This window comes from Crocodylus porosus, unplaced genomic scaffold (genome assembly GCF_001723895.1).
Source record: "Crocodylus porosus isolate Cpor-Errol unplaced genomic scaffold, CroPor_comp1, whole genome shotgun sequence".
NCBI classification, from domain to species: domain Eukaryota; kingdom Metazoa; phylum Chordata; order Crocodylia; family Crocodylidae; genus Crocodylus; species Crocodylus porosus.
The window spans coordinates 108,836,405-108,861,583 of record NW_017728886.1 but is presented as its reverse complement, the minus strand read 5'-3'; the positions used below and the strand labels follow the sequence as shown (position 1 = coordinate 108,861,583).

Here is a 25,179-nt window from a genome sequence, read left to right as displayed (position 1 = left end):
GGGAGAAATGCAAACACTTGCCGCATGCAAAACTGAGACAGCACTGTCTTCCCAACCCCACCTCCTGCCTCTGGCCAGCTGTCAGCCACAGGCAGGTTGGGGGTGGGGGAAAAGGGAGGCATCTGTGTTTGTGTTCCTGCCTGAGCCCCAGTACCTAGGTACCCGTGTCCCTGGGCTGTTCCCTCCAACCCTGTCATGAAGCACCCCACAATGTACACACAAACTTCACACAGCCCAGGAGAACCCCAGTGCTTGGGCACACGCTTTGGCACAGATCCATGAGAGCCTGAACCTGGCACCTGCACACCCAGCCAGGAACACCCATGGTCCCGCAAAATTATGGAAAAAAGAACATCAGACCCAAAATACCTGAAAAATATTCTCTACCATTAATTTAACCATGATAATGCCCAAGTATTTTGTCTATAGTATATGATATTCAGTAATTCAGTGAAAATGTGTGGAAAATAAAGATAACTGATTCATAATTAGTTTATTCTAACATTTACATTCATTTCTATATTGTCTGACATGTTTATATGTTAGAAAGTAGGAAGTGACATGTATTCATCTGAGTATTTGTAGAAAAACTGCATTTAAATTTTACTGGAGGAATGCCAGGTTGGGGGCATGCTTTTCTGTGCCCAACAGCCAATCAGGAGTGACTTGGGTGCTCTATAGAATGGGGCAGGCAAAATATGGTCTGCAGGCCAGATTTGGCCCACGAAGCCATTCTGTCTGGCCTGTGAGGCCCCTAAAAAATTTAGAAAATTAATATTTATCTGCTTCTGGCTGGCTGTCAAAGATGATGAGAGCCAGAGGCAGTAGGACATAGGGGAAGCTGGTAGGACTCAGTAGAAAATCCAACCTGGCCCCACCCCACCTGCAGCCCCCTCCTACCCATGCCCCCCCACCAAAAAGCCGCTGCCTGCTGCAGCTTTCACTGCTTTCCTGCACGCCCACTGGCTGCTCCAGCACCACATGGCCCTCGGCTGCATCACCAGACCACAAGAGCACAGGGCCGCACCAGTACCCCAGGGCCAGGAGCAAGAGGGGGTGTGTGTGTGGGTGTGTGTGCAATGGGGGAGGGAGAGACTGTGTATATATGGGTGCAGAAAGGGAGGGAGAGAGAGTGTGTATGCGTGTGTGTTCATAGGGTTAGTCCCACATACACCCCACCGTACACATACACCCACACTACCCCCCCTTGCACTGCCATACCTGCAGACCCCCACACCCACTCTGCCTCACACACCCCAGACCCACCCAGACCCCACATATCCACACACATACCCACATGCTCCCTCACCTCACATTCATACCTTCCCCCATACCCCACATACCCACACACCAACATCCCCCCCCCACAAACTTCTACCTACCCCTTTGCACCCCCAACCCCCACAATATACAAGAGTAAGACTTCATTTTAAGCTATTGTGCAATCACCTCTGTGTACACTACACAAGCATATGTAAATCAGGACAAAAATATTTTTTGAAATCAAATTAATGAATGTTTTAGATGTTCGACTTTTAGAATATAATTTGGTATTTTTCTGGTTCTGAGATGGCAAAAACCCTTGCGGAAAGGAGTGCTTCTGGGGGGACAAGCTTGCCTAAACTCAGTAAGTGGCCCTCCACCTGAAATAATTGCCCACCCCTGGCCTAGATTCACTGCACAAGTGATTGAATTCATTGTAGTTGAAAGTTTCTACTTGTGTTGTCTGACCACCCTTTGGTGAAAATGCCTAGGTAAGAGTTCGTATGACTGGTACAGCAGTGTTGTTACTACTCAGTTTCTGTGGGGTAATTTTACCAACAATCTACATACTTGGTGCATCCAACTGAAAAAAAAAATATCTGAGTGAAAATCTGCTTTATGTCATGCACACATGAAAATGTCCATCCATTTGGCTCTCAAAATCATTATGTCCTCAAAGGCAATTCTCTGCATTCTGAGGGGGAAATCAGATTTTCTGAAGACCACTCATTTTCTTAATTGAGACAATAGCAGTGTAGAAACCTTTAAGAGTCCTTTTCTTCATGTGACTAGAGTTCCTAAGTGAATGTACTCAGGATGTGATCAGGATCTTTATCTTCCAGAGTTAGCTGCCTATTTATTGTGTACTAAAAATAAACTTCAATTGATGAAAATTCAGTTGCTTCATCAAACCAATCACAGTTTGTCTCATGCCAAACCTTTATCAATGTACATGACATTCAGACATTGGTTTTAGCAGTGTACAGTATGTTTCTCAGTGGATTCATCCTAAAGAAATAGAATTAAATTTGGCTCTCAGGGTACAGACACATGACGTTAACTACAGAATAAGCTGACTTTACTTCATAGTAAAAGTAGAGGGACCCTCAATACAGGGCACATCTACACAAGATGCTAACTGCACAGAAGCCTAATTCTACTACACAGTAGCATGCAGGGCAAAAACCATGCTAATACGCTTCTGTGCAGTAGTATTAGGCTAATGTGCAGTTAGCATCATTAAAAAGCTGTGCACCCATGCTATTGTGCAGTAATGCCAGTTCCTGCGCATTGATTGTACTTGTATAACCAAGTACTGAACTTTAATGTGCCATAATTGTGGCACATTAATGAACATGTACATGCACCCACAAAGCCTTATATTTGTGTTAATCAGTTCACTCTGGGGTAAAGTTCTCACTCCAAAAATGAGTAGTAACTATAAGCTGGTGCTAGTTACACTAGAGCAATGGGGGCCAACCTTTTTGGCAGGTGTGGTACAAACTAACCATGCACCCTCTGAACGCCACTCCAGTCCCATCTCTGTGCCCGATCTGCTGCTCTGCTTTCTGCTTCCTTCCCCATATGCTGCTGTTTTGCTTGTCCCCTCCTCAGTCTGCCACATGCTATGTGCGAGTCTGCCTGTGCCATTTGTGGCACAGGTGGTGCAGACTGACCACCCCTGCACCAGAGAGCCACTCTTATTTTTGCTAATCTTATCATTTGCATCTCTGTATAGCCATTTGTTCAGTGCAAGCTGGCTTTTCTGCCACATAGTGGCCAGGCTCTGTATTAGCACTCCGTGCAGGCTACAAGTTTCTCCAGAGCGATCCCGCTGTGTCTGCACCCTCAGTCTTTTATTGTGTGCAAGTTTCAGTCAGCCTTCCTCCTTGTGCAGCACTTGTTCAGGTCTTCATTATCTGCTGTCCCTGACATGCATCTAGGATTGGATGGAGAAGAAGTCTTAGCTATGGCTAGTACGTTTAGCCTTTTGATAATATTTTCAAGATCTGATTCTGCCCTTTAACAGGTGACATAAAAGAAGAAGTAAAGTGTGTGCAGCTAATAAAAAAAAATCAGAATGAAGCCTTAATTCATTGACTAGAATTATTTGGGGCTACTTGAAAAGATGGGAGCTTAATTTCCTTCTGTAACTAACAGTAAGGGATAATGCACAAGAGACTGCTAACCATGCAAACCTCTAACAATGCTGGAATAAACATGGATTATCTTCCCAAATGTTATACAGTGTACACAAAAAGCCTACCAATGATTTTTTTTTACAACATCCATTCAACATAAAAAGAAGAAATGGAGCCAATTACTACAAGAACAGCCTCCCCAGCCATTAAACAACCATCAGAGAAACAACACCAATACCATACAATATTCCAAACTCATACCTGATAAACTAAAGGAACCGGTCAACCCTCAAATATTATCAATCTCTTCATGCATACACTTACCAAAGTGGAAAAATCTGTCCGCTCAAAAGGCCTCAATTTCTGTCCAGAAAAAATACCCTAATAAAATACTACAATGTGGAGAACTAAAAGAATTTTTCTGATACAGCCATCTCAAGAAATATTTCCACAACCAAAATGGATCCACTTCCAGCAACACTTCATCCTGCGACAACACTGAAGAAAGGATTAATACCAAAAAATCCCCCCAAAATCAAACTGGACACTCACAGTGGACGAAATTCAAACCTCGATGGCTATATTGACTGCTTCAGGGAAAGAATAAATAATGAAATCATCAACAACAAACACCACCATAACAACTTCTCCCTGTCCAAGAAAAAGGCCATAGAATCTCTAAGATCCAACCACCAAAGAGTAATAAAACCAGTAGATAAAGGAGGAGCTATAGTTATCTTTAACCTACATAAAAGAAGCCATCAGACAACTCTTCTGACGCTGCCTACTACAAAAATTAAAGGAAGATCCAACACCCCTTTTGACCCTAAAACTCAAAACCACCATCAGATCATTTCTATCTGAACTACAAGAAAAGCTACAAAACTCAATTCCCCCATTACCCAAACCAAAGACTTTTTACATGCTCCCTAAAATCTACAAACAAGGAAACTCAGACAAATTATAATTTTCAACCATGGAACCCAAACTGAGGAAATATCCAGTTTCATCCTAAAACCTCTCATCACCCAAAGACCAAGTTTTGTCAAGACACAACAGACTTTCTATAAAACTTAAAAACATAGACCACCTTTCAGGCAAAACCCTCCTAGCCACCAGGGATGTTACCATCTTATATACCAACATCCCACACCAGGATGGCATCCAAACCTGCCTTACACATCTACAACAGCAAGATTACAACTCAGAAGTATAGACCTAAAGATATTACTGAATTTATACACTGTATCATCACATGCAACAACTTCAGTTTCAATAACCGATACTTCTTCCAGACCATGGGCACAGCTATGGGCACCAAAATGGCTCTACAATATGCAAACCTTTTATGACCCACCTGGAAGAAAAATTTCACAAGAACTGCACCATCAAACCCATGCTATACCTAAGATCTATCGATTACATCTTCATCATTTAGACTGAAAACCTGCAATCTCTGATTAATTTCCATCACAAATTCAGTAACCATCACCAATCAATTAGACTATCTCTTGAATACTCCAGCACCAACATTTCCTTTTAGACACTATGATCAATAACTAGAATGGTAAAATACAAACCACCATATACAGGAAACCAACATGCCTATCTATACAGATCTAGCAATCGCTCTAAACACATCAAGAAAACTGTACTATACATCCTAGCCCTCCAGTACCATTGAATTTGCACTGAGGAAAATACCCCTGATCGTCACCTCACAAATTGCAAAGGGGCTTTCACCCAGTAAGGACACTCCTCCAGAGAGACAGATCATACTTTTGAAAGAGCCACCCCAGTACCACATGAAGAATCACTGCAGTACAAAAAGAAATCCCCACAAATTGCATACCATTAGTTATGACTTCCCTGGAATCTATATGGAAAATCCTCAAACAATTGAAACCCGTACTAAAAGAAGACCCAATTCTTAAAGAGATCTTTCCAGAACCACCCATCCTAGCCTTTAAACAAGCACGAAATGTTACCAACCTCATCACCAGAAGCAAACTTCCTATGGCCCAAAGCACACTGGATGAATCCAGACCATGCAGGGACAAAAAAATGTAAAATCTGCCAACACATGTCCACTACTCTCACAATGACTATATCCCACAACACAACCATTACCATTCCTGGATCTTACACCTGCACTTCCAGAAATATAATATATCTTATCTAGTGCACTAAACGCGTGGATGGAAAATATGTAGGAGAAATGAAAAAACTGTGTACCAGAATGAACACACACTGAAAATCTATCAAAGACAAAAATATCCAGTTAACTAGAGGTGCACACTTCTCACAAGATAACCACTCTCTCTCCAGTCTCTCAGGTCTAATCCTTAAAGTGCATTTACTAAAACACCTGTAATACACAAGCCTATAAACTTCACATCATAAATCTATTGGATACAAAAAATCGTGGACTAAATATAGACATTGGATTTATGGTGCATTATAACCTGCCTGCCATCCTGCCATCTGATAATCCCAGGTAACCTGTCTGCATTTTACCAGCTACATTTGACCACCTTCTCCCCCTTTCTCCCCACAACTACCTTTTCACACCTATTGTCTCCCATTCCCTTTGAACCTTACTGCCACACATTAGGATTTTCACAGACCTGCGTTTTGCATTTTGGCTTCTGTTCTACCTAGGAAAGCGTGCACACACCAACAGACTATGCCTGAAGAAGGGTGTTTGTGCCTAAAAGCTTGCAAAGAACAATTTTTCCAACTATTTAGTTGGTCTAATAAAAGATATCATATCTACCCAAAGAATATTGTCTGTCTATGTCCTTATACCAACACAACTACAACCAACAGCCTGGAACAAAGTAGTGATATAAACTGAAACCATTTTTTGCAGTCCCTTAAGGAATTTTTATCTGTTTTTCTGGAGTAGTAAAATACAGTTGAAGGTAGTGCCAATGGGAAAGTGCTGATGTTGTTGGGGTTCCACGTCTCTTTTTCTAGCTTGGAATGGAATTATTTTTTAATGCATCCAACTGAGGGCTCTCTCATAATGTTGAAACAATTTCCACAAAATCCTTAGGCACACAGAGCCTCACCACAGAGCTCAGAGACACCTCATCACATACGAAATGCATGCCCAAAAGAGCATTCTATCTATTTACTCCTCTGTGAAATATGAAACACCATAACCAGAGGGAAATAGGACTATATCCTGCTTACCACGTAACAACTTTGAGGTAAACAGACCATTCCAACTTTTCTCTGAGCCTAATCTGCGTATAAAATGAATTGTACCAAACAGGAGATTTTACCACACCTTCAACTGTCCTTTGAAATATGAACTTTAGTTTCTACCGAGGAGAACTTTTACAATCTTTTCTCTTATGCCTGATGAAGGGTGTTTGTGCCCCAAAGCTTGTAATTAAAGATTTTTTTTGCAAAAAATCTAGTTGGCCTAATAGAAGATATCACCTCTACCACAAGTCCTGATTGCTTTTCCCACTAGACCAATATGGCTACAACCTGGAAACTTTTTGTCAATTATTGCTTTCCACCAATTCCCTGAAGAAGATAAGCTATTACAGCAAACAGGACTTTTCTTTTGCCTATATAATGACATCTAGACTAGACCTCTTGCTGGCATAGCAATGTCAAAACTGTGATTTTCTTTCTTTTCTTTTCTCTTCTTTTTCTTTTTCCTTACATTCCTAACCTATGCCAGTGAAACTTTAAAGGTTTGTCCAAACTTTAGAGTTTAAAGCTACATGAGATTTGAGTTTGATCTAGTGGAGCATGGCCCCACTACATAAAAGCACTTACAATGACAGAAAAATAGGACTGGAAGGGACCTCAAGGAAGTCATCTAGACCAGCTTTCTCTCAACGCAAGACCATCCCTGTCTAAATCATTCCAGACAAATGTTTAACCCAGTGATTCCCAAAGGGTATGCTGCCCACACTACTGTACTGCAAGAGCATTGAAAGTGTGCTTCAAAAAAAACACACTTTATCAGTATCAGATAACACCTCTGGAGCTACATCATTGGGTCCGTGAGACTCCCCACAGGTCTGGAAATTCGGCAGTGGAGGAATGGTGACAATTAATGCTGCCATTCCTCCCTCACCCCCAAATTTCCAAGCTCCACACAGCAGGATTGGGCCCCAGCCCTGTGCCCAAAAGGTTGAGCACCACTGCATAAAATTGGAAGTACCTGAAAATTGAAAGAAGGCTAATGTGGTGCCTATCTTTGAAAAAGGGAGGAAAGAGGATCTGGCCAACTACAAGCCCATCAGCCTGACCTCTATCCCAGAGAAGGTCTTAGAAAAGATTATCAAAGAAACCAATCTTAACAGACTGGCTGATGGCAAAATCCTGAGGGATAGCCAGCACAGGTTTGTTGCAGGTAGGTCTTGCTTGACCAATCTTTTTTCCTTTTCATAGAATCAGTGAGTCAGAAGGGACCTAGACAGATCATCTAGTCCGACCCCCTCCCATGGGCAGGAAGGAGCACTGGGGGTGGCAGGGGTCATAAGACCCCAGCCAGGTGCTTGTCCAGTCTCCTCTTGAAGATTTCCAGGGCAGGTGAGAGCACCACCTCTCTGGAAAGCCTATTCCAGGCTCTGGCCACCCTTATAGTGAAGTAGTTCTTCCTAATATCTAACCTAAACCTATCCTCCCTCAGCTTGTGACCATTGTTCCTGGTGACTCCATCACCTGGACAAGGGAGAAGAAATTTGACTTCAAAAAAGCCTTCGATCTGGTATCCCATGATCACCTCTTAGCAAAACTGGCCAACTGCAGCCTCAGCTTCACCACAGTGCGCTGGCTCGGGAATTGGCTCTGTGGTCAGACCCAGAGGGTGGTGGTTAATGGAAGTCAATTGTTGCGGTGTGCTGTGACTAGTAGGGTCCCTCAAGGCTCTGTCCTTGGGCCTATACTATTCAACATCTTCATTAATGATGTGAACGTTGGTATCAGAAGTGGACTGGCAAGTTTGCTGATGACACCAGACTTTGGGGTAAAGCATCTATACCTGATCCAGGCTCACCTTGCCAGGCTCAAGAAATGGACAGATGAGAACCTGATGGTGTTTAACACCAAAAAATGCAAGGTTCTCCACCTTGGGAATTAAAACCCACCGCATGCTTATAGGGTCAGCAGTGCTACAGTGGCTAGCACTATGGATGAAAGGGACTTAGGTGTCATGATTGACCATAAGATGAACATGAGCCATCAGTGTGATGCTGCAGCTGATAAAGTGAGCAAAACGCTGGCTTGCCTCCATAGATGTTTCTCAAGCAAACCCCAGGACATCATTCTGCCATTCTACTTGGCTTTGGTGAGGCCGCAGCTGGAGTACTGCATCCAGTTTTGGGCTCCACAATTCAAAAAGGACGTGGAGAAGCTTGAGAGAGTCTAGAGGAGAGCCACATGCATGATCAGAGGTCAGGAAAACAGACCTTATGATGAGAGGCTGAGAGCTATGGGACTCTTCAGCCTGGAAAAGCACAGGCTCAGGGGTGATCTGGTGACTGCCTATAAGTTTATAATGGGTGCTCACCAGGATCTGGGGGAATGTCTGTTCACCAGAGTGCCCCAGGGGATGACAAGGTCGAATGGTCACAGACTCCTCCATGACCATTTCAGGCTGGACGCAAGAAAGAACCTCTTTACTGTACGAGCCCCCAAGGTCTGGAATAGGCTGCCACCGGGGGTGTTCAAGTACCTACTTTGAACGCCTTCAAGAGACATTTGGCTGTTTATCTTGCTGGGATCCTATGACCCCTGCTGATTTCCTGCCCCTGGGGCGGGGGGCTGGACTCAAAGATCTTACGAGGTCCTTTCCAGCCCTAACGTCTATGAAATCTATGAAATAAGCTATACACATACATATTTTGGGGTGTAAGTGTAAAGTGTGCTACCTATCTGAATTCAGAAAAAATGTACCCTGGGTATTAAAAGTTTAGGAAATGCTGACCTAACCTGCTCTTAAAAACTTCCAGAGAGAGATTCTACCACCTCTGTAGGGAATCCATTCCAATGCTTAATGATGTGCAGAAGTAGCAAGTTCTTCCTAATATCCAACCTAAATTTTAAGACTGTTGTAATTTAAGACTGTTATCCTTTTTTCCTGGCCCCTGTGGCCATAGAAAACAATCAAGCACCATCAGGACCGTCCAACTGGTGGCCTGTGAAGGGTTATCAAATCCCTCCACCCCCTAGCCTTGATTAGGATTAAAAAATCCTAGTTCTCCCAAAATTTAGGCTAAATAATTTCAATATTTGGTGCTTGCCTTAAGTACTTAAACATAAGAGAAGTCCCTTTTGAGGGGGATTGGCTTAGGTGCATTCCAACCCAGGCCCAACATCCTTTGATACACTGGGGGCAAATGCAGATAAAATAGGGGCCTTTAATTGAAGCAGTGAGTTTTAAAAAAACACCACTTCAATTTAGGGCCAATTAAACCCCGTGTTGTGCACGCACCCTGCTGACTTACTTGCCTCTCTGGCAGAGAGGAGAGGGCCACCTGACAGCAGGCAGAGCAGTCCCTGGGCTGGGTGGGGGGCTGGTGCTTCCCTCCACAGCAGCAGTGCCCACCCCCATCCCCCAGCAGCACCTCCCCACAGGCACGTGACTCAATCCCAGGAGGCACTGGGCCCCCACACAGCTCAGGCAGACAGGCAGGCTCCAGAGAGGGGGAAGATCAGGCTCACCACTTTCCTTGGGCAGAGCCTGCTTTCCTAGGCTGCTGCCAGGCTGTCTGCACAGGCTTCCTGGAGAGCCACAGAACTTCACCGGGCCTGGTACTTTCTTCTGCAGTTGTAGGGCAGCAAACTAAAACTCCTCGAAGGAGTTTTAGTTTTCTGCGCCCCAAGTCATTTAAGGCGCATTATGCTACCGAATTTCCTACAGTGGCTGGAATTAATGTGCAATACACTGCCAAGGCATACAAACATGGACACCATTAAAGCAATGCAAAAGCATTTAGCCTGCTTTAAAGTGCTGTGCATACATGCCCCTCATTTTGTCTACACACAGCTTGGGACCTTATTCTCTTGCTGTCCTAAGTGCTTCCATTTGCATACAGCGACATCCTGTTTGTGCATGACAGCCATCTTTGCTCAATCACTGCCCAAGGAGCAGCAGGAATGGAAAAGGCTTATTATGCCCTTCCACCTTGCAGTGGCACTGACTTCAGTGGCATGGCAAGATTGTGACTGTTGTCAGTTAAAGCTCTGAAATCTGGGAGTTTCCCCATGAGAAGTTAGGACTTCTTCCCAAATTTTAGATTTCAGATTTGAAATCCGACTTCAGCTGACAACTTGGGCTGTGAGCTAACCAAAGAAAACTTTCACTCAAACAATTCCCTACTATGTGAAAGCATTCTATTTCATACCAATTTATTATTAGTCTATTCTTAATAAAATAACTCTTTTTCAGCTGCCTTTGTTGTTGTTGTAAAAACCCTCTTTTATTCTCAGTTAGTTAAGCAGAGCTGTGTTATCCAAAACAAAGTGACACTCAAGCTTCAGTACATTTTTTAATACAGCATTTTTAATGAATTCCAGTCACTAAGAAATAATGTTATCTAGGTCAGACTTTTTGAATATTGTTTTCTGTAGATGCTTAGTCGCACTGCATTTTCTAAAATGAGTTATCCTGTGAAACCCCATTTAATGCTTTGCTTTCTCACAGCCTCCTGGTTTGACTTTCTGGGATTTTTTTATCACTGAAAAAAACCAGGTGATCACTCAGGCAGAGCCACATTCAAGATTTCTACTTTTGCAGAGAGGGAAAGAAAAGAGTGGGTAGGGGAAGGGAGGGAAGAAGGGGAATACTCCCAGGTATCTCAGTTTAGCGGCCAAATTCTGCCTTCAAGTGCACTGAGTGAGGTTATATGATATATATTTGGGGGAAAAATGTAGCCACAATCAGCTTGCTTCTCTCCTCAGCTACACAAATATATCACCTATTAAAGCTAAAAGGGGCTATTCTGGTAAATTCAAGGACAAAATTGGATTTTGTGACCAAGAGTGCAACACAAAAGATATTGTATACAATATAATGCTATTGTATTCTTTCTATTTTGCTAGTCCCGAAAACTTCGATCTTAGTGAAATGTCCATATGTTTTTACCAGTAGATCAGTGCTTAGCCCATTTATCTCTGTTCCCATGCAAATCTGACAAGTAGGACTTCTGACAGGCACTTCTTCATTGGATGCGCAGAGTGGTATTATGAACTTGGAACAAAATATCCTTCATTTGAAACACTGAAACATATTGCAGTTAACATGATTTCACAGGCTGGCATTTCAGATTACAGGGCCCTATAGACTATGGCATGCCCCTGCAATAAATACGAAGTATGATGTATCTTTCCTTTTACTCAGAGTCACGGCTGTATGTCACAAAATGTGACATTCTTCTTTTCTGTTTTAGAATCATACGGGTCTTCAGCAGGTCATAGAGTCCAAACAGCTGCTCAAAGCAGGATCATCCCTTCAGACAAGTGTTGGTCTAACCTGCTTTTAAAAACTTCCAATAATGGAGATTCCACAACCTCTCTAGGTCAGGGTTTCTCAGCTTCCAGCCCACAGGCTAGAATCTGGCCTGTGCAGCCCTATCACATGGTCCATGGGGCTCCCCATGGCTCCAGAAATTTGGCGGTAGGGGAATAGTGGCAATGTTAATTGCTGCTCCACTGTTGCCAAATTTTTGGATCATGGGGAGCACTGCAGACTGGATACTGTGGTCTGTGTGCTATATCAGGCCAGCATGCAGAGTCATTCTGGCACATGGCTCGATCTGGGCATGCAGGGTCACTCCAGTGCGCAGCTGGATCTTGGTGTTTTGGGTCACTCCAGCATGTTATACTGCACCTACAAACTGACCCCATGCACCAACCCCACATCACTCACCCAGCCAGCAGAGGAAGGTTGGGTGCCACCATTCTAGGTAATCTATTCCAATGCTTACCCACCTGTATAAAGAAAATGGTCTTCCTAATATTCAACTTTAATTTCCCTTTATGTGATTTAAGATTGTTATGCCTTGTCCTTTCTCGTGTGGACTCAGAGAATTGTCTATCACTATCCCCTTTATAACCACCCTTCAGGTATTTGACAGCTGTTATCAAGTCTCCCTCACAGTCGTTTTGTCTTCAGGCTTAATAACCCCACTTCTTCCAGTCTTTCCGTTTAAGTCCTGTTTCCTAAACTTGTCATCATTTTTGTTGCTGTCCACTAGATGACATCCAGACATTTTTATAACTATTGTTCTGTTGTATTCTTTCAGATAATGTGTTGGACCAGTTAAATAAGACAAGCGATCCTGAGTCTGCTCTCAATTACATTGGTGCAAATACGAAGTGACATCATTTATCTGCACCTTCAGAGGAGATTTACATTTGTGTGAGTCAAAGAGGGTTTGTCCCAGTTTGTTTATATTAACGATCTGTATAGAACTGTACTTGCATAATATATGAACTGTAACATCATGTCCTTCTCTGTCCCACACATAAAGATGTTGAGTGAGAGGCTTTCTCTTCTTACTCCATGGCACATGAGAGGAAACACCCATGTGCAGTGGAGGACAGAAATGGGTAAACAAATTATTTTAATTCTTTTACTGATCTAGGAGTAGAGTCTCCGGTCCTGTGGTAGGATCCACCTAAGCATCAGACACTTTGAATGCATAGGTCCCAGGGTGCTTTTCATCTCTAGGTGACAAAATAGGATCAAAAACATAGAAGTGGAAGGTAATATAACCTCTATTCAGCAAGGCTAGGGACAGACATTACACGTAAACTGGTTTAAATGATCAGAAACTGGCTTAAATCTGTAACAGAACAGACATTCAGTACACATAAACCAGTATGAAAATGGCTGAAACCAGTTTGAGATAAACCTGGCTAAATGTAGTATAAGATTTAACTAATTTGGCTCAAACCAGTTTATGCAAGGTCTGTCCCAGACCTCTTAATGGTTTAAGTTAAATCAGAGACCCCTAACACCCCGGCATGCTCTCTGGGCTGGGCTCCGCTATAGAGAGCTGGGCTGGCTCCTTCCCTCTGCTCTCTAGCCGGAGAAGGGGTGGGACGTGGCAAGGTGCTGGCCTGCCATGGCCCCTGAGGCAAATTTCTTCCTCCATCCCCTTCCCCCTCTACCCCTGCTGGCAAACCCTGTGGACTGCAGCTGGGGTTTGCCAGCCCCAGCTGCACCTCCGTGACTTTCCTGCAGTCAGGCAGAGATGGAGTTAATTCCTCCCTCTGTCCAGCTTGCCTGCATCCAGGGAGGGGATTAATTCCACAGCAGTCCCAGAGCAAGGGAGAGAGGCAAGCTAGTTCCCTGTATGCGGATCCAAGACCTGCACCTGTGAACCCAGAGCTAAGACCTTCAGGACCAGCCTGAGAGATGGGAAGTGTTGACAAAGACCTGACAGTCATCACACATGTGCTGGAGATGGAGTTAAGGGAAGTTGCAGACAGCTTCTGGCTGGAAGGTGCAGACAAAAGAATGCAGAGACTTACATTTATGTTATAAAGCATAACCTGTAAAACAAAGTCTTTCTGAATGCCTGGCTATAAGGAGACACTCTGTCCTCAGGATTAGTAGGGCTTATGCAAGGCTCTCTCTTGTCTTGCTGCTTTACATTTTCAGTTAGACTAAGTTGTATATGCTGTGTTTTGTGTTTTACTGGGCTATATCTTAACCTAGGTGAAGATTTTTGGTAGTTTCCTGTTGTATGCTTTGCAAATTGCTGTGTTCAATACATGCTTTCTTCAGAGAATGGACTTTTTCCCATCCCCACTCCTTAGTCTGGCAGCAGCACCCCCCACCCCCCCCAGGCTGGTGGCTGGCATCCTGTGTGTCCTCCTAGCCCCAGGCTGGTGCCTGGCCATGCCCCCTCCACTCCAGCAGGGAGGGGTGAGAGCCTTGGCAGTGTTGGCAAGCATGCCCTAGCACCCCCCAGCTTCTGGCTTGAGCCACTGCAGGCATGTGCCTGCATTTCCTGATTTAACAGAGAATGTCTGTCCAGTTATTAATCAGCTTAAGCTGTGCAGCTTAGACTAACCTGCAAAGAGTAAATCAATTCAGTCTCGTGGTTTTTGGATATCTGCCCCTAGCCCAAGTAGGGAAACTGACAGAACAATGAAGTGACTTGCCAGTGGGGGCACCCAGTGGGTCAGTGGCTGAGCTGGGAATGAAACCAAGCCTCTCGACTTCCAGCCCAGCACCCTTCACATTTTATTATCCCACATTTTCTCCTGCAACTTCAGACTATATTCTATTCCACCTATTGGGCATCTAACTGGACATAGATGTGTAAGTGGCATTCTGTTCTGATGAGTGCCTTTGAGGTGCCACAAAGCACACAGGCACTCATCTGGACATAGACCCAAGTTGTATGAGAATACAATGGTGAAAAAAAGTCTGGCAGACTGTATTCCATTTGTTGCATAGCTTCCTTAATCATTCCAGTGCTGGAGTACACAGGTAATGCCCCCACTGGTCTACTATGCTAGGTACAATCATTACACTTTTACCAGTAGAGGCAATGGGAACCCAGCCTATACTTGTAAAAGACAAAACTTCACCTCACAAAACCAGTGTATACCTGTAACAAAACATACGTTTAGCACACAGACTGGTTTAAAAATGGTGGAACCCGGCCTAAGTGTTGCCTTCCTCCCCCAACCAGAAGCTAAATGCATGTTCTGTTCGCTACTAATATATACTATACAGAAAACCATGCAACTTAGATCAATTCTGCCTCAGGCTTTTTGAATGTCTGTACTTAGCTCTAGTAAAAACTTGGTGGCCTGAGCTTCTGAAAGCAGGGTGATTAACAGTCTGTTTGGGAAGCTCCTGTTATTTAGAACCTTGAGCTGACTAAGGAAAAAACCTTTGGAGGGCTCGTTGTCACAAGAGAAATGGATCTCAGTCTTGTTACAAAAATTTAAATTAAACTGACAAGTCCCAAGCTGGTTTTAACTCTATAAATTATTGTCTATTTTAGTATTTAAGACTTGGTGAAGCAAAGTGCTTTGTTACTACAGTTTTGTGGTAGATTCAGGAGCACGACAAGAAAATGTAATCTTAGCATGCCTATACATGTTCAGCAAAGCTGTTCTGGTGCACTGAAATTACAGTGCATCAGAGCAGACTCGATTAATCAAGTCTTCTGGAGCATGATAATTACTGTGCTCCAGCAGATTCCAGCGTTATGTGTATCAGCTTCTGTGAACAGAAAAATGGCTGCCGGGGCACTGTAACAGGAGGCCATCCTAGGGGTTGCTGTGCTCTCCCCTAACACCCCCTTTACTGTGCCAAGTTAGCCTAAAAGCACCCTCAAGTCTCTTCCGCCACATCTTTGACGTTAATGTATAATAGGGAGGCTGCCTCTCTGTCCTCTTGGACACGATTATCCTGTTGTACACTGGCTCCATTTCTGTAATGGGTGTTTCAATTCACCCCAGCCTTATGGGCTATGCATGGCTCCAGCCACCCCTTTAACATGTCCCAAGCCTTGCTGATGTAACTGACATTCTTCAGTCTTACTCTGCACCTCACTGGCGCTCAAGCTGTCCACAGGCGCTCGTCAGTCGCTGCCCCCTCTCTCTGGGGCTTCTCGCTGCCCCCCTCTCTCTGGGGCTCGGGGTCAGCACACCCCCAATGCTGTGCCCTCTCTGGTACCCAGGTCCCTACGCTGCCATGGACCCCCTATGAGGCCTCCTCCATCCCCTTTATAGCCCCACCCAAGCCACTGGTTTAAACAGCAAACAAAACACAAGTCCCTGGGCTATAACATAAATCCTAGCCATCTGGCTGTAGCATTATTCCTGCCACACCAGGGGGGCTCCATCCTTGCCCCAGTCTTGGAGCTCTACCTGGAGTCTGGCCTCTCCCCTCCGCTTGCTCTGGGAGAGCTCCTTCCCCCTTGGCTGCTGGGAACTCCCACGTGGCTTCAGCCCTGGGGTTTAAATGTGAGCCAGGCCCTGCCGCTTCCGGTCAGCTGACTGCTGGCAGGTGTGGGTCACTAGCTCCCTCTGGTTACCCTAGCAACCAGCACCTGGGTAGTTATCCCGGCTCTACAAGTAGCAGGCACCTTAGTGCCCTGCTACAGGCACTTAAAGCTCATTCAATGAGCCTTAGTTAAGGCACCCCCACTGCCATTTTTCAGTGTGGGGACACTGACACATGTGACACTTTGGGCACTTTAATTAGAGTGGGTCTCAGAGCCATTCTAATTAAAGCACCCCTATCCCACTCCCGGAGCACGTGCACCTAGAGACATCTAGATATTCCCCACCAAGTGACACATTTCAAATGTCTCCAACCAGTTGAGCTTTTGTGTTTGAATACAGCACAAAGATAGTATGAATAGTGCATCTGTGGTGGATCCTTGCCTTTCTCATGTCCTTATGACAAGGTATTTAGCAGAATTTGCAGATTCATTGGAATCTGACAGGGCCATGCTGTGACCTGGCGTGGATATCCAGATTTAGCAGCAGATGCTGAAAAGTCATCCGTGTTGCTTTGAGTAAATGTATTGGCAGCGTTTGACACCACTGATGACAAGATTATATTGACTCTCCTGTTGTGCTTTGCTGACCACTGATGTCCAACAGTCAGGCAGATGGGCAACATGAAATCTATCCCTCATCAAGTCCCTCTTAAAATTTCAAAATAAAACTTAAACTGGATTTAAGGTCTCTTCCTCGTCTTCTGCCCATTGAGGACTGTCACCCTGAAGTAAATTTTGCTACATCTGAAGTAGTGAGCCTAAGTTGGGTTGTGTTTAATAAATTAGGTACCCATCTCAGATTGTTTCTTAGATCTTGTTACTGAAAAGATAAGTCATCAGGAACCATGTACAGAAACAAAGGCTTTTTAGTGGCAGCATGTGAAAGTAAAGCAATCTTCTTCCTCTCAATCTTCTACTAGTTCCATAAACACTCAATTCAGTCTTTTGTGATGTAAATGAAGTATCATTAAACACCAGCTGCAGTATTGGATTTGTTTCTATTTGAATACATTTTATTTGTACTAAAGACAGCATGTAAGTTTAAGATGTCCTTATATCTCTTTATTAAAGGTTACCATTCTTCCTGAAGCATATTTATTTGGACATGTCTGCCCAGTGACATTTCAAGATCAAGACCTTTGAGGTTCTTTGAGGTGCAGTGCATAGAACAAAATGTTAGGATCCTTTTTGTTTTTACCTTTAGATTCTCTCATTTAAATAGCTGAAACTGTGCCTAGTGAATGCACAAAGGGTCGTATCCTGCCCTCTAGAACGCAGATGTGTGGGTGTTTTAGGTATATAAGAAAAAAGGCCTTTCTTTTGTTACTGCCAGTCCTCCCCATCATGTAAGCTACCTTGTGTCCACACTGGAAAAATGCATCCTGTCAGGATTGTAGGCAGGGACTGTTTGCTAACTAAGGGCCTCGTTAGACATTAATTTTAGGTTGCTCCATGAGCTCTTAACCTCTGAATTGTCCAGACAGCTTACAATTACACCACTCCAAGGGAGGTTCATCTCTGACCCATGCTACCCAGCTCATGTTCCATTAATGTGCGGCCATTCCCCACAGATAAGCCACCCAAGTTGCAGTCATCCAGCATCTCAGGGTACAGTGTTCCCTCATCTACCCTCCTGTTCTGTGTGGACAGACTTTCCACCCCGTGAACTCTACTGCTCAAGGGGCAGTTCCGGCATCAAAACAACTCCCCCTCCCACCCCTGGGTGTGTGACCTTCCCACCTGCATAGCTGCAACTCCATGCAACCAGCCTGCAAAATGCATACCAGCTAGCCAGGCTGCAGGTCAAGGACAGATCTGGGAGTGGAATCTAAGGGGGTGGGGAAGATACAAGGTAGGTGGCCAGATTGGGTCCCCATGAGCTAGGGCTTCTTTCTCAAGGCGGTAGCTCCCTCAAGAGCACCTCATCACTCCTACCTTCCAGTCACCCCAGAAAGCATTGCCAGCACCCTCTATACCCCAATCCCAAATTATTAAAACATGAGACCTTTAATTTTCTTTCTCTCTATTTATTTATGTATTTATTTTTGCTTCCTTTTATTTTATCCTTCATTGGTTGACTTCCTTCATTTTACCACCCATCCCCTACCCCCATTTCCCTTCCAACTCCTATTTCATTACCTCCATCCCATTAACTTTCTGCCTCCCAGCTTCATGTTCCTGCATCCCCAACCCACCTGTCACATACCCCCACCTATAGTAGGCATTGAAATCTGTACTGGTTCACCAGCTCTTTAGTGGCAAATCACAGCTGTAGTTCCTAATCCATCCCCTGCTTGACAGACCTCTAGTGGCAAGTCACAGCTGTGCAAGTTGGGGACAGTCAGAGAAGGTTTTTAGCCTCAAGGTGTGACTGCTTCAAACTCAAGCTACCATTAACATCGATCTACATTTGAGCAACTCATAGTGGAACATGTAACAAGGCCCTAATATAGTGCTAAATACAGCTTTGCTTTTAATCAAGGCGAGGACTGCCATGTTTCAGTATGGATGAACTTGGGGTACTTTGAGCCTTAGCCACATTAAGGACTTTGTGGTATTTTAGCAGTGTTTTTGTGAAAGTTTGTTAGTTAATACATTTTAACACAGTGCATTTTCCTAGTCTAGACAAGAACTAAAAGAGTAGAAATTATCTCTCATATTCATGAGAATATTAGGAGGCATGGAGGACCAACAGGTGCGTCCACTTTATAACTCCATGTTCCCTTCTACTCTACCTACATTGGCAACATTCATGGAGAAAAGAATGCAACAGACAACCTCTCCATTCTACTTACTGTACTGTTTATTGGAGGGCTTGGCCCTAAAGCTTGGGTCCATCCTAGGAAAATGTTCCTTGTCAGTGGTGAATATTTCCTACTATAGACATATTTTAGGCAAATTAAAATGCATAATTCAGCACCAGCAAAGCTCCATTGGTGATCACAATGCCAGCAGCCAATATCATAGGGTTACACAGCAAAGGGTAGAAATACCAGTCCTGTTTACATGACCACTTCCATCTTTGCTACTTCCAACAGGATAATTTACTCCAAATTCCCCAGTGAAGAAGCACCCTCTTGTTTTTATCTTTCAATTCTAGTCCTATGTATATTTAGTTAGGCAAAATAAATTGTGCTAGTCTATCACCATCATTTAATCTTTACCATCAGTTCAACTATTTGAATACAGTTCTTGAAGCTAACGGAGAGTGAAGGAAGAGTTTTATCCTTTGGCAACAACAAATTTCCAAAGCTCTTGATACCTCATTCAGAATTACCGTATCCCAGTTCCCTGTTTGCAGATGCATTATAATTGTGTTCAGCAGGAATATTTAGGCTGACTTAAGCATGTATACTTTCTCTTTGCTGTTCAGTGTGATTATAAAGTTAAAGGTACACATTTCAATTTATGAATTCTGGTTGAAGTTATTAAATTATTATATCAGTGAATGCTTTGATGTATGTGGAATCAGACATGTGTCAGGCCTCTGTCATGTGCCTTGCAAACCAGGAAGATAGAGCTGCCATTAAAGCTTGATATATCCCTTTCAAGTGGGAGTGCTCAGAGAAGGGGATAGCTGTAGCCTAGGACAGTCAGGTCAGCCATGTGTACCTGCAATAGAATTTCCTTAAAAGCAGATGAAAGAAATCGGATTTGAATGCTTAGTCTCAAAAATCACATAGCCTGAGAGGCTCTAGGGTAGAAATACACCCAACTCAGCAGCCTTGGGTCCCCCAGCACTAGGCATGTGTGCTCTTTAGTTTCTCTACTGTACCATCTTTCTTGTTAGCCTTTTTGGCACCCTCCTTGGACACAGATTTGTATCTGCTAGTCCTTCACAGCAATGAACCTTCAGAACCAGTGCTGAGACCCCACAAGCCCAAGTAACTCTAACCTTATGGGCATACAGGATTTCCAGTTCACTTCTTCAAGGACACACAATAGTTCAAAGGTTCAAAAAAAATCCCATTCTTTACTTTTGCTAAATAGCAATCCACATGTACATTTAAAAATAAGAAAGCAAGCAACAAGCCCCCAAAGCCCCTGGCAAACGTTAAACTTAAGATGCAATAAACCAGTTAATCACATTTTAAAGTGTAACCCAACCACAAATTCAGGTAATTAATGATGCAACAAAAAGCAAAACCAGCCACAAAAATTATTATACAAAAAAATAAATGTCTGGTTTCCATCACGTCTTAAAATAAATGTGTGGCAGGGCAGACCACACTGGGGCTCAAATGGGCCTTGGTAAAGTCCCTGCCAACCATCAATCAACTGATCAGCAGCAGCCCCCAAAGGGAAGATAAGATCTTCAAACAGATAAGATCTATTCGAGCTCTGGCATGGTCCCTATGTTGCCACCAATGAGCTGTTCAACACTTGGCTCACGGGGCTTCAGTCCACCCAGTGAGTCCCCAGAGCCAGGTGATATCAGCTAATCACTGGGCACCTTTGCCAGTGCAGAAGGAGCCCAGGTTCTTAATCCTGGGCTCCCTCTGTATTGGCAAGTAGGGTACAATTGAGGTCTGGTCCTGATCCCAAAATCACACATCTTGCCATACACGTGTAACATGGCAGGAGGCACAGTTGTTGGGATCATGGATCAGAACCCATCACACCTTTAATTTAACATCTATCAGTGGCCCAAGCAAACAAGACATTTCACTGTACACAATTCTCCCCGTAGAGGGAGAATGAGAGAATAAACAGAGGGACATTGTTTACATTTCCACATTTACCACATACTATTGAAGTAGGGAAGAATCCTATAAAAATAATAAAGTTGTAATCTTTTTGCTTTGCAACTTGCATTTAAATGAATTAAGCAGCTTCCTTTAAATGTATATATGTGAGGAGTGACTGAGAAACAGCCTAAAGCTCACATACAATAGCAGAACATTAACTGCCTAAAGGCAAATTACTTTAGATTTGTAAGAACACTGAAGAGACAATATTATCTTTAATATGTCGTAATTGGCTGTGATGGATTTACACTAACTTTTCATTTCACTAATTGACTCTGTAACACTGAACGGCTATCTCATACCAAATTAATCTTCTGCTTATGGGTTTTTTAAATAAGGGTGTGCTCATAGCCCTTCAATTTATCTTCTAGAAGGGTCTGATGTGACTTCCATTTAAGTTAATGGCAAAAATCTGGTGATTTCAGTGGGAGCAGACTGAGTCCTTAATTCCTTTTATCAGGGGTTTGTCGTTTGGATGCATAAAAATTGATTTCTGATGGACATTTGGCTTAAGAAGTTTTTAACCTCAAGACACTGCAATACATGTTTCAAAACTTTGGTCCTAATTTTTAAAATGCATATAGCAAAGGAATGCCTGCTCAATCTCAAATACTTATTATTACCAATGAAATTATCCTGATTCTTCTCTATTGTACCCTGTAAAATAATAACTCCATTACAGGTAACCCCCGCTTAGCGCTCTTAATTGGTTCCAGGAAAACTGAGCATTAAGCAGAACCGCGCTAAGCGAAACCCATTTCCCTACAGGAATTAGAGATAATTAGTTATTGCCGCTTCTTGTTGCCACCGTCTCCCCCCCCCCCAATCCGCTGGCTGTTTTGGCCCCACATACCAGCAGGCATGCCTAGCTTCTCCCCACCACGCCCCATGCTCACACCCACCCCCACCCACCACCAGTTCTCACCACCACTGCTTCTCCCCACCTTCCCACCCAACGGCCACTCTGGCCCCACATGCCAGCCCAGGCCCTACGCTCCTGCTGCCCCTGGCTCCAGGCACCAGCTCAGGCCATGAGCTCACACCTGCCTGCCCGCCCACCCACTCACCAATTCTCCCCATCCCACCCCATCGGCTGTGCCAGCCCAGGCCTCATGCTCCTGCCACCCTGGGCACTGACACGGGCCCTGCACTCACCCACCCACCCACCACTTCTCACCACCGCTGCTTCTCACTGCCAGAGCCCCTCTGCCACCCACTGCTGCGACCAGGAGCCTGGGACAGAGCAGAGTAGCAGTGACCCTGCCATAAACTGCTCTACCCTAGTTCAAATGCTGCTGTCCCAGGCATACGTGTAGATGGTGTGCCTGGTAACAGTTTACTGTAGCTCAAACTGCTCCAGAGTTTATTGCTTCAAATTAATTGCACATGTAGACACACCCACACTTGAAAGCAGCATTTGGCATAATGGTTGCCAGTCAATGTGCTGTGTGTATGTGTGTAAAAGTTTTCATAATCTATAATCATAAAAAAAAAATCCTTAATATAAAATAATATTAAAACAGTTTGCCTCTTTAACATATCTATTCAACTGAAAATACTTTAAATATAGAAATACAAGTGAAAGCTTAATAGCATATACTGGTAATATATTTTAGAAAAGTGTAATGTTTTTCAAGAATACATAGTTAATATATTCTTATACACACACACACACACACACACACACACACACAATATAGAAGTGTCATATTATATATACTGGCAACCCCCGCTTGGTGCTCTTAATTAGTTCTGGAAAAAGGAGCGTTAAGTGGAACCGTGTTAAGCAACACCCATTTCCCCATAGGAATTAAAGTAAATAAATATAATTCATTACCAGGGTGCCATTGCTTCCTGCCTGGGCCTAGGCCATGGAGGCAGTGCTGTTGGTCCCCTCCATGCTGGGCAGCGAGTGGGAGCTGCGGTCATGGCTCCCTCCTCTTCCTGCTGGTGCACCCCGGCCTGGCGCTATAGAGCACCTGCCAGCCCAGGCCCCGTGCTCCTGCTGCCCTCACCCCAGGGCACTGGTGTGGGTCCCCCACCCATGCCCACCTGCCCACTCGCTGCCACTTGCCTCCCTGCCTACAGTTGCCATTTTCCTGTTTCCTGCCTACCACTGCCACTTCTCCCCACCACCCCTGCACCCACCCACTCAGTGTTATAACAAAACTCGCTGAGCACTAAGTGGAATCAGGTTTGTATTTAAAATGAGCACTATAGCAAAACATTTCATGTATATGTGTATGTGTATACACACACATTAAATATATATACATGTGTATATGTGTGTGTGTATATATACACACACAATATAGAATTGTCATACGTTTAATATGGCAATCTGAAGAGTGCCTACTTCAACTCAGTAATAAATAGGTACTATATAAAGTATTTGTCTATCGGAGTACTTAAATGCACTTTTAAGTAACATATAACTATATATTTCATTAAAAAAATTAATGCAATTGCTCACTTTTGGAGAACAAATCATTATTTTCTTTTCCAATTTAGAAACTGCCATATCGATTGAACAAAGTCTAAATGTTGTTTTTGTTGATTTGCTGCTTTGAAGAGAGTCATGAGTCATTCATTCTAAATAGGTCTGGGCCCTTTCCATGTTTCTTTCATTTGTACCTGTCTAGTTAGGTTATTGCTTGACACCGTGCCAGACATTTACAGCATGCATTTCTGGGGACTTTTTTTTTCCTCCCTGCTATTGCATAATATTCCAGCTTTTTTGTGTACAAAAAATGTAGAATCTCTTTTGATTCTCATGGTCATAGCATTTACCAACATCCTGCAAGAAAATATTATATTCATGCTGGCAATGACAGCAGCTACTTAGTGAGATCCCTGGGGCTTGCCCTCCCAAGGTGACTAATAACCCGTTCTCTGAGATGTCTCTTCTCTCTATTGCTATCCAGAAATGAACAACTATTCTAAAAAATGGCCCCACAGCCCCACTAAAAAATTGACTCCATGACACACATGCAACTAGCATATTATTAGCAAAGTAGTGAGTGCTGGCCATGATCAGAATTCATGTATAAAGTTGCTGGGTTCATTGCTATGGCTTAATATTATTTGCACATTAGGAACAAAACTTCTGGCCAGGGACTCCTAGATTTATCAGAAAACGAAGTTTTCAAGACAGTTGAGAATGAATTCTGCATTTCTCACTTCAGTTAAAGACATAAAATCCTTTTATAAGGAAATAAATCATCTTTTTTAATTAAAACTCACCCATTTCTAGGCTGCTTGTTCATTAGCACAAAGACAAGTAGTATCCTCTAGTGTGTTTCTGTAACCACAGTTCTTGAGTGTCATATATCTGTGTTTAAGGTAACTAGAAATTCACATTAACCAAGTAGTGGCACTTGCTCCCTCATGACTGAGCTTTTCCATTTATTATTATTATTGCAAATAGATAAAAATGAAGCAGCGGTATAAAAACTGAGGGATACAATAAAGTCGAAGCTTGAATACGCAATGGGCATGTCTACATGAGATATTAACTCACAGTAACCTAATAATACTGCAGAGTAGCTTGTCACAACACAAACAGCACTAATATGCTACTGCACAGTATTATTAGGCTGCTGTACAGTAGTGTCACTGAAAAGGCATGTGCCAGCACTACTGCTCAGTAATGCCAGTTACTGCAGATTAATTTAATACTTGATTATACAAGTATTAAACTTAATGCATGGTAACTACGATGCATTAATGAGCGTGTAGATGTGCCCAGTATTAAGGAAACCACAACAAATAAGTTATAATGTTGAGAGGATCAAATTGACTTTGTACTAAGTAGGCCTCATCTTTTATCCCACTCACAATCCAGATCAGTTGCTTTCTGTCCTAGGCTGGTAAGACTATATGTGGGAGAGGATTACAAGCCACCTCCCTGCTGGGCCCCCCTCGGGCCCCGGGAGAGACACGCCTGGGCCAGGGGTTAGCGAGGAGTTAGTTAGGGTACTTCTGGAGAGGCTGGACGTGTTCAAGTCTGCTGGTCCAGAC

General features: G+C 43.5%; 1 protein-coding gene across 10 annotated transcripts in view; it reads left to right on the top strand.

The window, feature by feature from the left end:
- LOC109313731 (poly(rC)-binding protein 3-like) overlaps positions 1-25,179 on the top strand; it is an 894,664-nt gene that overhangs the window by 715,858 nt on the left and 153,627 nt on the right. For 8 of the 10 annotated variants that reach the window (XM_019540495.1, XM_019540503.1, XM_019540512.1 and 5 more), the window contains one exon: positions 12,680-12,795. The exons of the other annotated variants lie outside the window; for them this stretch is intronic. The gene's annotated coding sequence lies outside the window, so the exon portion shown is untranslated. The remainder of the gene's footprint in view (positions 1-12,679; positions 12,796-25,179) is intronic. 10 annotated transcript variants of the gene reach the window in all.